This window comes from Peromyscus leucopus, chromosome 6 (assembly GCF_004664715.2).
Source record: "Peromyscus leucopus breed LL Stock chromosome 6, UCI_PerLeu_2.1, whole genome shotgun sequence".
In the NCBI taxonomy this organism is placed as follows: domain Eukaryota; kingdom Metazoa; phylum Chordata; class Mammalia; order Rodentia; family Cricetidae; genus Peromyscus; species Peromyscus leucopus.
Genome location: NC_051068.1, coordinates 81891586 through 81904101, shown reverse-complemented (window position 1 = coordinate 81904101; position 12516 = coordinate 81891586). Strand labels below are relative to the sequence as shown.

Sequence of the window (12516 nt, the reverse complement as noted above, 5' to 3'; positions counted from 1 at the left end):
CTTATATCACCTGCTTTTCCCTTTCACGAACCTCCATCCTGCTCATTTCCTGGTTAAGCGCACCAGGATGTAAGATCCATAAGGGCAGGGATCATGATGGGTCTTGCCTGTTATGTCCCCAGGATGGTAATAGTGCCTGCAGATGGTAGGCTTGCTAAATACTTGTTGACTAAAAGCATCATCTATTGGGAGAGATCATTCTCAATGGGCATCTTGCATTTCCAGATGTCTCATAGGCAGAGGCACTGATGGCTTCTTGTTCCAATCTGGTTTGGCAGATCTTTGCATAGTGAACTGCCTCAGAAAACAGAGATAGTGGAGGGGAGTTTTGTTCGATGTCCTTTATGATAAAAATTCTGTCGGTGCAAATCAACAGCAGTTTTTCTTGTAGTCCATTATAAAACGTTAGGCTTCCCTAAACTTGAGGCTACTTCCATAGGACTTGAGGATTAGGAGAAATGATCTGAATATGAAGCGTGTACAACTCGCTGTGTCCAGAGTAATACAAGTCCATTGTCTCTGGCCCTGGAGTTCTGTCTCTTCTGTCAACATCCATAAAACTGTTGCAGGTTAGACTGTAAGAACAGAGTCTTAGTCTCTTCCGAGTTCTCACTTCTGGTCTTTATCAACTTTAGCTAGGATAATGAAGATGATCTCACCTTCTCCATCTCACCCAAACAGGTACCCGCCTGAGATATACCCAAGGTCCCCTAGAGCAGAGACAATCATTTCAGACTCTCCAAACAGCACTTCCAGCCAGCCAGGTTCCGTCACTATGTCTAACTTCACCTCCAGCCCTGTTCCAGCTCAGGCAACCACCTGTCTGCACACATTCTTCACTCTTGCATCCGCCCTGGGCACGCGGTCCCCTCCACAGTGACTGCCCTTTCTCCTTGTGTCTATACATTATTTAAAGCCAGCATCCTTCAACAACTTTTTGGTACCCAGTTACAATTCCCCCTCCCTCTCGCTGCCCCCCACTTCACTCATTTGGCAGGGGTCTGGGAAACTGTGTTGTGCAGGGGTTGGCTTTGTACGGTGGTAGGATGGAAGAGTGTTGGAGGAAAAGGGCAGCCCAAAGGTAGGAATAGAGGCAACATCCGCATAGGGATGGAAAGAATAACCACGGGGTAGGATTGGAATCCTGAAAGAGGGTCGAAAGGAGGTGAGTCTGTAAAGACAGGTGAGGTCCCGGGCTCAGGTGGCCTTTGGCCATCGGGCTCCATATTCGCGAGGGCAGATGCCCTAAGGAGAGAGAGCATTCAGGTCTCAAGAGGCTGCTCCGGCAACCCTTCTTCTGCTCCCTGCCCACCCCTCTGCCTGTGTCGGCCATCAGAGCCTCGCTTGCAGCCCTGGAGCCTCGCATTGACGCGGGCCCGCGCGTGAGTCAAGCCTGCGTCACGGCGCCCCGCCGCCAGGGTGGCCTTTCGGAAAGCGAGGGAACAGTGCGCGCCGCGCTCCGCCCAGCTCCGTTCCGCTCCGCAGAGCCAGTGCGGACAGGGCGCGGGGAGGGCGGCAGTCGGCCGGGGCCTTCGCAGCCACGCGCTCCCTCCGCTGCGGGACCTGGGCCCCGGGGTGGCTCCCTAGAGCCCCGAGAGGGCGAAGGGCGGGAGCAGGGTTGGGACTGACGGCGAGGGAGGGAACGAGAAGCCAGCTGAGCCGCGTGCGCCGGCGCGCGCAGCTCCGGGTCCCCCAGCCCGGGCCCGGGCCCGTCGCCGCTTGACTCCAGTTGCCCTCGGGAAGGACGGTGCACCTACGATCCGTCGGGGACCACGGCCACTCGGCGGTAGTCCAGGGGCCGAGTCCACGCGACGGCCCACGCGGGACAGGTGAGTCGCCGTCTGCTCCCCGTCTGGCGTACCCGAGCCAGCCACGGCAACTTTGCCTGCTGCGGCCCCGCCCCAGCCTGGAAGGCCGGAGGCCCCTGGTGCGTGGCGGCGCTCCTCCCGGTCCGCCCGACCCTGCGCTGGCGCGGGGGCTCCTCCCGGCGCTCCGGCCGCCGTTGCCTGGCGACAGAGCCCAGGGGCGGCGATGAGCTGGCTTGTCAAGGGTGCTCGGCAGCTCCTGCACAGGTTGGACTTGGGCTTCAGCTTCTGGAGCTCAGGATGCCCCAGAACTCCGGAGGTAACAGGACAACTGCAGAGGCGAGGACCAGCAGAGGACCAGGGAGGCCAGCTCGGTGGGTCCCTGTGCCTGGAGCGCGCCCAGGGCGCAGCTCAACCAGCAGGCTCCGGCGCAGCTGGGGACCCCAGCCCCAGCCACTCGGCCTCGGGCCCGTGACCTTGACGGTAACATTGGCTAGAGAAGCAGTACGTTCGCGCCGGAGATAAATATTTAATTCCCAGTCCCGGGGCTGCTTCTCAGTGAATCTGGAGTTAGAGTGGAAGAGGCCCTTCCTCCCCCGAGGGAAGCGCATCTGGGGACCGAAAGACAGAGACAGGAGTCATGCACTGGGGGCCACAGTCTAGAGGGGCCCGCTGTCTGGAGAGAGGCCTCCGCCACATTTATACCTGTGCAGACGGTGCTATGAAGGGATGTTCGCAGTATGCCAAGGCTGCTCCCCCAGGGGCGCGGCCGCCTTGGAAGGAAGCCCAATGCTTCAGTTCTCTTGAAAGCCCAAACAGCTCTGTCAGGGGTTCAAGTCAAGAAGTTCTGAGGCTACTTGGACCCAGTTGCTGTCAAGTGGGCTTTATTCTTTGAAAATTTTCCTTCCTCCCTCTCTCCCCACCCACCCTTCCTCCTTTCCTCTCCCTCCCTTCCTCCTCCCCCCTCTCCCTCTCTCCCTTTCTCCCATCCTTCCTGTCCCCTTCTTTAGAAATAGTTGAATGGGCCGTATGACTTAGGACATTTCAAAGTAGAGCTACTTTGGGAGGTAGTTTAGCTGCGAACAAGAGGCAAGCTGGGTTGGGTTAGAGCAATGGGGTTCATGAAGAAGAAAGATTGTCGTTGCCCTTGTTAACAAGAACTTCCAGGGACTGAGACAATCCTGGACTGGCTCTATAGTATCTGTCAAGCTTTGGTGGGTTTCTGACTGAGTGGAGCGTAAGCATCTGGTGCCTTCAGTGGTTCTCACATTGTATCATGTCCAGTAAGGTAGATCCATCTCCTGGGAAAGAAGGACTTTCAGGTCACACCTGGTTGCCCTTGGCGACGGACAAGGCCACCAGAGGTGGTAGCTCCCGGGTGTTGTCTTTTCCTCTAGTGGAGCCGCTGTGGCTAAGTAGGTGGTTGAGTTGAGAGGAGAATTTCTGCAGCTTAGCCTACAGTGACTCAGTGCAGGAGGTGAATCGTGCCCACCAGCTCTGATTGGAGTGTGCTCAGCCTGAGTCACACCGAGTCGTGTGTCAGCTGTCTGTGAGTTCGGTGCAGTTCTTTAGCAGGACTCGTGAGCTGGAGAGGCCTGAGCTCCGAGTGACTTGGGGAGGGGGGGGGGGCACGAGTCTTTGGAGCAGATCTCAGTTTGCCTGCTGTCAACAAGGGCCTGTTGAACTCTGTCCTCATGGGGATGGCCAGCAGGGTCAGGCTGCAGAGGGGGCACGGTGTTTGACAGTTTGGCCCACTGCTCCCTCATGTGCCAGCATGGTGATCTTGGGCAAGTCACTGCATCATGGACCCTCTGTTTCCAAAGTCGTTAAGGAGGACGCCGTTGGTGACGTTTTACACAGCCTTACTTTGTGGCCAGTGCTAGACATATAGCAGGTGCTGCCAGACATTGGGTTCCCACCTCTTCTGTTGTGGATCTCAACCAGAGATGATTCCCCACCCCTCCTGCTGTGCTCCTGAGGGTGTGTGTGTGTGTGTGTGTGTGTGTGTGTGTGTGTGTGTGTGTGTGTAGGCATAGGCTTATGAAGGAGGCCAGATCCTGTACGATTGAACCCACAATTCTGCTTCAAATGGACCTAATTCCAACCTTCAAGTCTGCCCTGGATGGGGAAGCTGGAACAGGAACCAGGCTAGTAAGTCAGGTAAGTAGTATGGCCACTTACAATGGCTCCTGGATGACTCCAACAGCGAGACCTTGACTCGCTGGTATTATGTATGACTGTGGCCTGTCCCCAAGCTGGGACACCTGCTGAGTAGATTTCAGGGGTCCTTTCTCTTTGAATGGGTCTTGCCATCCCCCTGTTCACCTGCCCTATCTGTCATGGAGTTGGAAGCTTCAAAAGAGATGCTCAGTGGAGCTGTTGTTGGCTTTTTCTAGAGAGGAAAGAGAAGAATGGGTCTCCTACCTTTTTGAGGGATTCTGGACTTCTTGTCCTTCCCCTTTGTAAAATGTCTGGATCTAAGGCTGATCTAGGGTGTATTCACTTCAAGAATCAAGAACATAAGATTCCCCCAAGGTAGCCAGAAAAAGTCCAAGCTGACCTGTGGGACTGCAGTTGGCTACTATGAGAAGGGGGGGGGGGCTACATTGCGTGTTCACTCTGAAGTCAATGCCTTCCCTATTTCATCTGGAAACACATTCCATGACCAATAAAGACAGGGATGAGAGGATTCCAGAGCAGGAGCCTCCTGCCTGGTGCTCCCCTCCCCTCAGACTCTCCTGTCCAATTCCGCTGCAGTAGGAGGATTCATCATTAATCCCTCTAAAACCGCTAAGATAAGCAGCAGAAGAGTTTAAAAAGGAAGGTAGATTGCCCCCCCCCCAACTCCCAGGCAAAGCCTAACTTATCACTGGCTTCCAGGCTATGCTGCAAGAAATCCTGACAGACAGACATCTGAGAACCGGGGTGGGAAACAAAACCAAACCCTTGCATCTCAGACCCTGTGCCAGCCTCCCCTGAGCAGCATCCTAGGCTGGTAGAGGTCAGAAGCACAATCCTGGGTTGCTGATGCACTATCCCAGACACAAGTGAGGCAGTGCTCTGAGGGAAACGCCTCCTACATCCCAGTCCCCTCCAGACCCCCTCCCTCCCTCCCACCTCCCCTCCTCCCACCCACCCTCCCTCCCTCCCTCCCTCTCCCACCCTTTTTTCCCTCCAGATAGTGTCTCAGGTAGCCCAGGCTGGCCTCCTTACTCACCTTGTGGCTGAGAATGACCTTGAACTCCTGACCCTTCTGCATCCCAAGCGCCAGGATTACAAGTGTGCAGTAGCACACACATGATTTTAGCAGAGGAAAAAGCGGTTCTGGACTGCACACTTCATACTGTGGCTGGCACACATAGATAATACCCAGTTTTTTTATTGAGGCCTCTGTGCTTTGCTAAGTACTCTCTCTCTACAGGCAATCTTCTTCAATCATCCCTGTGATCCCAGGAGATAGATATTGCTATCTGTAGTTTATAGATGTGGATTTTGAGGTTCAGAGAGGTTAACTAATTTGCTCAAGGTCACTCAGATTAGTGAATTGCTTCTGTCAGACTTCAAATCCCATGTTCTTAACCACTTCGTGATGCGTTTCCAATAACAAGTTCTTAATGAATGCAGCTGACAGTGTAGGCATTTATCAAAATGAAGGTTTATTAAAATCTGTGGGCTCTGCTCTTCAAACTAGTGTCTTGGGAAAGGGAGAATCAGATCTCTACCAGTGGGAAACTGGTAGAAAATGACCAGACCCGTCCTGCCAAGGTTTAAGGCAGATGACATTTGGTTCCCGCTGAGTCAGAATCCAGAAAAAGACCCTAGGCTCTATCTTGGTGCGTTATATCCTGTTCCTGTCTTTCTCTTCCTGACTCTCCAGCTCCAGATTTCACTCCCTTCAAGTTTGTCCACTCCAGGCTGGTGCCTGGAGAAGGGAGGAATTGAGGCGGAGCAGGTCAGATGCTGCTCTGAGAATCTCTGCATCTGCAGAATCAAGGACAGCCAGGAGCTGATGGGAGCTCTGGTGTGTCAGGTTTCTCTGCTGGACAGTCTGTGCCAGGGATTTGCAGTCTCTGATGAGGCCTGGACCCCAGAGCCAAACTGCTGGCATTAGCAAGGTTATTACTGTCGCTGCTGGCAGGGGCTGGTGAGGGGGCTGCTGCTTGTTTCCTGGTCACATCCCACGGAGACTCTCCTCTTCTCAGGCTTCTATCACGTGTGTCCTTGGCTGTTCTGGGAAAGCTGGCATCTGGTTCCTCCTGTCTGTCTGTCTCTTCTCTCTCTGAGAAGTTGCCATTCCCAGAGGAAGAGTTCCATATTGTCCCTGCCCGTCTCCCATCCCCAAACCACCAGAGACCTTGAAGGGGGGAGTTCCTGTAAGTAAGGATAGATAACTGAAACATAAGCATTAATGGTCCCCTGGCCCAGCAGACAGAAGCTACCCAGAAACCTTTGCTTCAGGGGCAGCCATTTTGTGGAGATGCAATCTGCTGATAATCATTCTTTCTGTCCCTCTTTCCATGAGTATTTTTTTTTTTTTTTAGTATTAAGGCATTTATTGATGTGTAAATTCAGTTATTTAAAAATACATACTCATATATCACTGTGCACAGGTAATGCCCTGAAATAAATGTGGAGCAAGCACATGAGAGAACATAGGCTCAGAGGCAGTATGAATATTACTAAGTCTCTAAAGTGTTCTTACCTCAGACCCGGGTATGCTTTGTTAGGGAATGGTTCTGGGTCCAGTGAGTCTTAGGCTGCCTTAGTCTACATACAACCTGGAGTTGAGGTGTAAAGACCCGTTTCTACTGTAGTTCTTGTGGGATGGGAGGGAAGCCATGCTAAGGGCCAGAGGAGCCTCCGATCTAAGCCCTGGCACGGAGCTTACCCAGCAGTTCATCTGAAGATAGCACGCCATCACTCATACTTACTGGTTTAACTAGGATTTCTTGTGTGCTACTGATTTGCCAACTATTCTTTTTCTCACAAATAGAATTCACTGGTCCGCATTCCCAAAACTCTGTCAATGATATTTTTCTCTGTGTAACACTCGCAGACCGCCGGGTGGTGGTGGCGCACGCCTTTGATCCTAGCACTCGGGAGGCAGAGGCAGGTGGATCTCTGTGAGTTCGAGGCCAGCCTGGGCTACAGAGTGAGTTCCAGGACAGGTACCAAAGCTACACAGAGAAACCTTGTCCCGAATAACCAAAAAAAAAAAAAAAAAAAAAAAAAGACTCCCACACCCTTGTCATTTAAATACTAGCAGGAGCTGTAAACAGAGGAGAAGGGCTGCCCACAAAAGATGTGAACATCATCCAGTAGGTGATTCCAGCAGGTGCTGCCAGGTGAGAAGTCAGTGGGGATTTAGATTATCTCTTCTTGTGGGATCTAAGAGAAGCAGAGTTTTTCTGCTGAGCACTTGCTGGTTCCTAGAATGGCTGGTGGGCGCTGTCCACGGTCCTGCCATACCCGGACACCAACTGCCTGCTGGTAATCTGAGACTTCCTTATAACAGCTGGGAAGAATCTGCTTGACCAGTGTCCCAAGAGTAGGTATGTTATTAGTTTTGGAGAAGAACCCAAGGGAGTAAGGAAGCTCTTGACCTCAGGGAGAGGCCATGGTCCATGAGGTTGTTCTACTTGGCATGTAGAGGTAGATTTGGACGCACCATTCTGCAAGGCAGCAGGACACACTACAGATCTTCCCAATCGGTGCCAGAGGGTGCATGCGATCCAGAAACCACAATGCCCCATATCTCTTGGAATAGCTTGGGGGTGCCCAGGGTTGTGAAGCCTCCTTTATTACCATAATGTTCCAGACCAGTATTAATTTTTCTGTGTACCATGATTTGTGAACAGTTGGAAAAATACCAGCACATGAAAAAGAGTCTTCACTACAGAGCTTGGTAGATCGCAATTTAAAACTCAGCTCTTGCACTTAATGGCTGGGTAACCTTGTACAGGATGGTTAGAGTTTCTTTGCCTCTCGGAATCCTCATTTATCAAACAATGATTGCACTTTCCTTAAGTCATTGTGAGCATAGTAGATCTTAGTTGTGACTTGTCCCAAGTAAGGAATACTTTCTTGCCCAGCTGTCCACCAAACTGCACAGAAAGCAGGTAAGGAAAGAGGCCCAACCCTTCTTGTTCCCAGGGAGGAGACTCCATGTGGGGACCATAATTAAGGGTTTCTGATTACTATTCCTTCAAGTGCTCTTCAGAACTCTGCTGGCTAACTCAGGTAATTGGACACTCAGATGCTCTGTGTGTCTTTGAAATAAGAGAAAATAATGAGTTTAAGGAAATCCAGGTCAGAAGATTTGGGCAGATGCTAGGAGACCCATCTGCCTCCATCCTGAGTCCCCATGGGTATGGAAAGAAGAGAGTAAGGCCTTCAGTCAATCACTTTTGTTCTCATATCTAATTTTAACCTTTTTCTTTCTTAAAATTGGCGTACATACAGACCTTCTGTCTGGGGCCTGGAGTGTTCTCCACCAGTCCGGCTCCCTGTTCTCCTCTCTTCAATACTTACAGCAGCCTGGCCCAGGTCACCGCCATCTTTCATCTACCCTCCTAGTTTCTCTAGTTGTTAAATTACAAGCAGCTATTGATCCTTTTGAAAACAATTGTGTTAGATCCTATCACAGCTCACAAATCTCCCAGACCAGACCGTTCTGCCAGCCTCAGAGAAAATGCAGGCTGTTTCCCATGGCTGTGGGTCCTGCCTGCTCTGGACATTCTCTGTCTTCCTGCCTCAGTCCCTCTCCATTTCCCTGACTGAGGGTGCGCTGGTCATAAACCTTTCTATTGCTTATAGTCACCAAGCACCCTGGTCCTGTCTCCAAGCCTTTGTGCTTGCTGGTTCCTCTCTCCTGAGTGCATTTGCAGGATATCTGAATGGCTCACTCTCTCTCTGTTGTGTTATCTTATCCGAGTGTGCTGTCTTAACGCCTCTGTATCTCATATCATCCTTGCCCCCCACTCCATCTCCTCCTCTGCATACTTTGTATTAGATACCATGTATTAATTTGCCCCCCTAGTGTGAGAATATAAATCTCACAGGGCAGGAATGTAATTTCCTCTGTTTTGAACAGGTCCTGGCACATAGTGGATAGTGTATATGTATTGAAAGAAATAAAGGAAATGAAGGAAACAAAAAAAAATAAGGATGTATTTTCAGTAGTGCCTCTAACTTATAGGAATCTGGGCTCCATTCTTCCAGCCCAAGAGGACAGTGGGAAATCATTCTAGCAATGAACACTTGCTTGTCCTCACCAGCTCCCCATGTCAGTGGGCCCCTGTGTGCTTGTTCCACATTCATTCAGGGCATCATAGGAATGCAGGTGGGTTTTCCTGCGGGTTGAGCCAAATTCCTGTATTTTCTGAACTAAAGGAGGCGGCTGGTGTTGGATTATGGAGGGTGGGGGGTGCTTTATTGACTACAGTCCTTAGGTTTTTATACACATGAATTAGGAGTTTTCATCCCCATATTTTCAGGTCCAGAATCGGGAATCATAAGAGGCTACATATTCTCCCAGAGATTCACTGCTGATAGATGGCAGAGCAGGATACATAGTCAGGTTTACCTGCCTCTGATCCCATGTCTTCCTATAATTGCAGCCAGGTTAGGAGTCAGGCCCTGGAATCAGACCATGGTAGTATAGATCCAGTGGCCTCCACTTTTGACCATAAACTAGTTGCCTTATTCCATGAGTTCCAAAATACATGTTTATGCTCACTGATACATCTTAAAAGCAGGCCATAATGTGCAATCAATGTCCATTTCAAAATGGCAGCTGATCTGTGGCAGGGGTGACCTACTTACTTCCATTGGCCCAAGATCAAAGGATCTTGAGCTCAGTGAAACAGAGGCGATTCCTGGTAGCCTGTACTTCTTCATTTGTAAAGTGGGAATACCAGTGGTATTTTCCTGTTGGAACTGTGGAGGGATTAGAGGAGACAATGGCTGAATGGTGTTAGCACCCTGGCTTCCGCAGAGGTGGGACTGAAGCCATGTGACCTGTGTGCTGCCGCTGTTGTTGTTAAGGGCTACACTGAAGCCATGTGACCTGTGTGCTGCCGCTGTTGTTGTTACGGGCTACACCCTGCTCTATCTTCAGAAGTCCCCCCGAAAACAACTCAGCACCGAATGCTGTCAGAGTGCACTCGCGCAGAGGCACCGGGCCATCCATCTTACATACGGGGCACGCATTTCCCCCTCATATGAAATGCTGCAAAGGAACTAAAGGATCTTGTTGGCACTGACCACGCCCACACCCTCCAGTGCCAGTTCCTCCCCCTCTGGACCATCTGCCTCTTTTCCTGCTTCTTTTCTCTCTTGACTAAGAAAACAAAATATTAGCCACACAGAACACATTCGGCAAATATGACAGGAAGGGGGGAAGCAATGCAGGAGTTACAATGGACTCCTCAGCCCCATTTGTTGTTGGGGACCATCCCCCTCTTACCCCCACCCCCATCATACACACTTGCTTCTGAGACGAGGATGAATCCCATTTGTGAGATGGTGAAGGTGGAGCGCTAGTCCTGGTTCCTTTGAAAGAGGAGAAAGCCAACAGATCATAGTCAGGCCTCTTGGTGCACCTCGGGTTTTTGAGTTTTGTTTTTTTTTTTTTTTTTTTTTTTTTTTTTTTTGTTTTGTTTGTGTTTTGTTTTAGTTTTTCGAGACAGGGTTTCTCTGTATAGTTTTGGTGCCTGTCCTGGATCTCTCTCTGTAGACCAGGCTGGCCTCAAACTCACAGAGATCTGCCTAGTTCTGCCTCCTGAGTGCTGGGATTAAAGGCGTGCGCCACCACCGCTCGGCACATCTCGTTTTTTTTATTTTATTTTTTTATTTTTAGATTTATTTATTTATTATGTATACAGAAGAGGGTGCCAGATCTCATTACAGATGGTTGTGAGCCGCCATGTGGGTGCTGGGAATTGAACTCAGGACCTCTGGAAGAGTAGTCGGTGTTCTTAACCACTGAGCCATCTCTCCAGCCCCCTCAGTTTTTAAACTACCACCTGAGAACGTCCTTGGTCCATGACATCAGAATATTGCATCAGAAAATGGAAAAATATTCAAGCTAGGAAACTAAGTGCAGGACTGGAAAAAAATTAAGGGGCATTCAAAATGCAAGCTCAATTTTTTTTTCATAGCCTATTTATTGAACATGCATTAATAGAAAAACATCAGAATTTGGTCTTGCCAAGGAGGAAACACAAACACAAACCCAACAAGCCTGTGAAATGGAACGATCGGAAAACTCACCTTTCCTTGTATTTGTCTCCTCAAGGAGTTCCTGCTCTCTTTTCCTTCTAGCCATGAGGTAGGCAGATGCAGTTGGTAGGTAAGTGATGTTCTCTATTATTTTACAGATGAATAAGGAACAGAAAGCTGGCTTCTGAGCGCTGGGTCCTCCCCACATGCTCAGAGAGCTGCTTTTGATTAGTATCCTGGCAGGCCCTGCAGGCTTCTGGTCGGGCTCAGCGTTTACCTGGTCAGCTCTGCTCACTCTTCACCCTGCCTCTCTGTTTTAAAGGCAGCAGTTGAAATTTCAACATGGAAAGAAGGTTGTTCTCGGAGGGTGGGAAAGCAAGGACTTCAGAAAGTCCATGTTTCACCCACGGAAATTTGTAGGGTAACCTGTGTGTAATAGGCAGGCGCTGCACAAGGAACAGCGAAGGTGGACAAAAGCTTCCCCTTGGCTCCTGCCTTCGAGGAGTGTCCTGTTTGGAAAAGGAATGGAGCATGTGAACATCCCCGACTATCTGGGAACCAAGGTAACCTTAGAGAGTATGCCAAGGCGGGAAGAGAAAAGGGCCACTAGTGCTTACACAGAGCATTATAGAAGGTGTCACTGAGGTAAGGTGAAGAGGCAGACACAGAAGGCTTCTGGAGGCTGAAGACATGGGTTATAGAGGGAGGAATTGAAGGCCAGCATTTATGTGGACGTGGAGGGGATCAAATGCCTTAAGAAGGGCTATAAGGCTGGGCATGGTGGAGCACACCTCTAATCCCAGTGCTTGGGAGGCAGAGGCAAGTGGGTCTCTGTGAGTTTGAGGCCAGCCTGATCTACAGAGTTCAAGGACAGCCAGGGTTGTTTCACAGAGGATCCCTGTCTCGAGAAACAACAAAAAATAAAAACAAAGATAAAGAAGAAGAAAGAAAGAAGGGCTATGGGTTCTCGTTAGAACGCCGTGTGTTTCTAGCAGTTGCTTCCGAAGGCTACATGTAAGGGCCAACAAGATGGCTCAGCAGTTAGAGTTGTTTGCCACCAAGACTGATGATCTAAGTTTGGTCCTGGAGACCCACATGGTGGACAGAAAGCACCAACTCCCCCAAGTTGTCCTCAGACGTGCACATGTATGCACCCATGCACACATACATATGCACACATACTAACACAGACATATTCGTATGTAAACAAAAAAAAATGTAAAGGCCGTAAGTAGGATGGCTAAGATAAATGAATAGGGAGCCTACCAAAGGTTCCCGAGAAAACAGAGGGCCTGAAGCAGAGCAGGGTGGTGGGGTCAGGACAGAGACGGACACCTGGATGGAGTGAAAGAGGGAGGAATTCAAAATGGAACTGGAGTCCTTGCAGGTGCATCCTGGGAGAGGAAGTCCGAGGGAAGCTGCCTCGAAACCATGCAGGGCATGGCAGCTTACCTTCGGGGACGGCCAGACGTTTGGAGAAAATAACTAA

The 12516-nt window shown here is 50.3% G+C and overlaps 1 protein-coding gene across 6 annotated transcripts in view; it reads left to right on the top strand.

The window, feature by feature from the left end:
* Nucleotides 1–1423: 1423 nt before the first annotated feature.
* Nucleotides 1424–12516, top strand: part of Slc6a17 (solute carrier family 6 member 17) — a 46783-nt gene continuing 35690 nt past the window's right edge. Inside the window, exon 1 of one of the 6 annotated variants that reach the window (XM_028879422.2) lies at nt 1424–1829. The gene's annotated coding sequence lies outside the window, so the exon portion shown is untranslated. The other 5 variants (XM_028879427.2, XM_028879426.2, XM_028879425.2 and 2 more) reach the window with 5 other exon arrangements.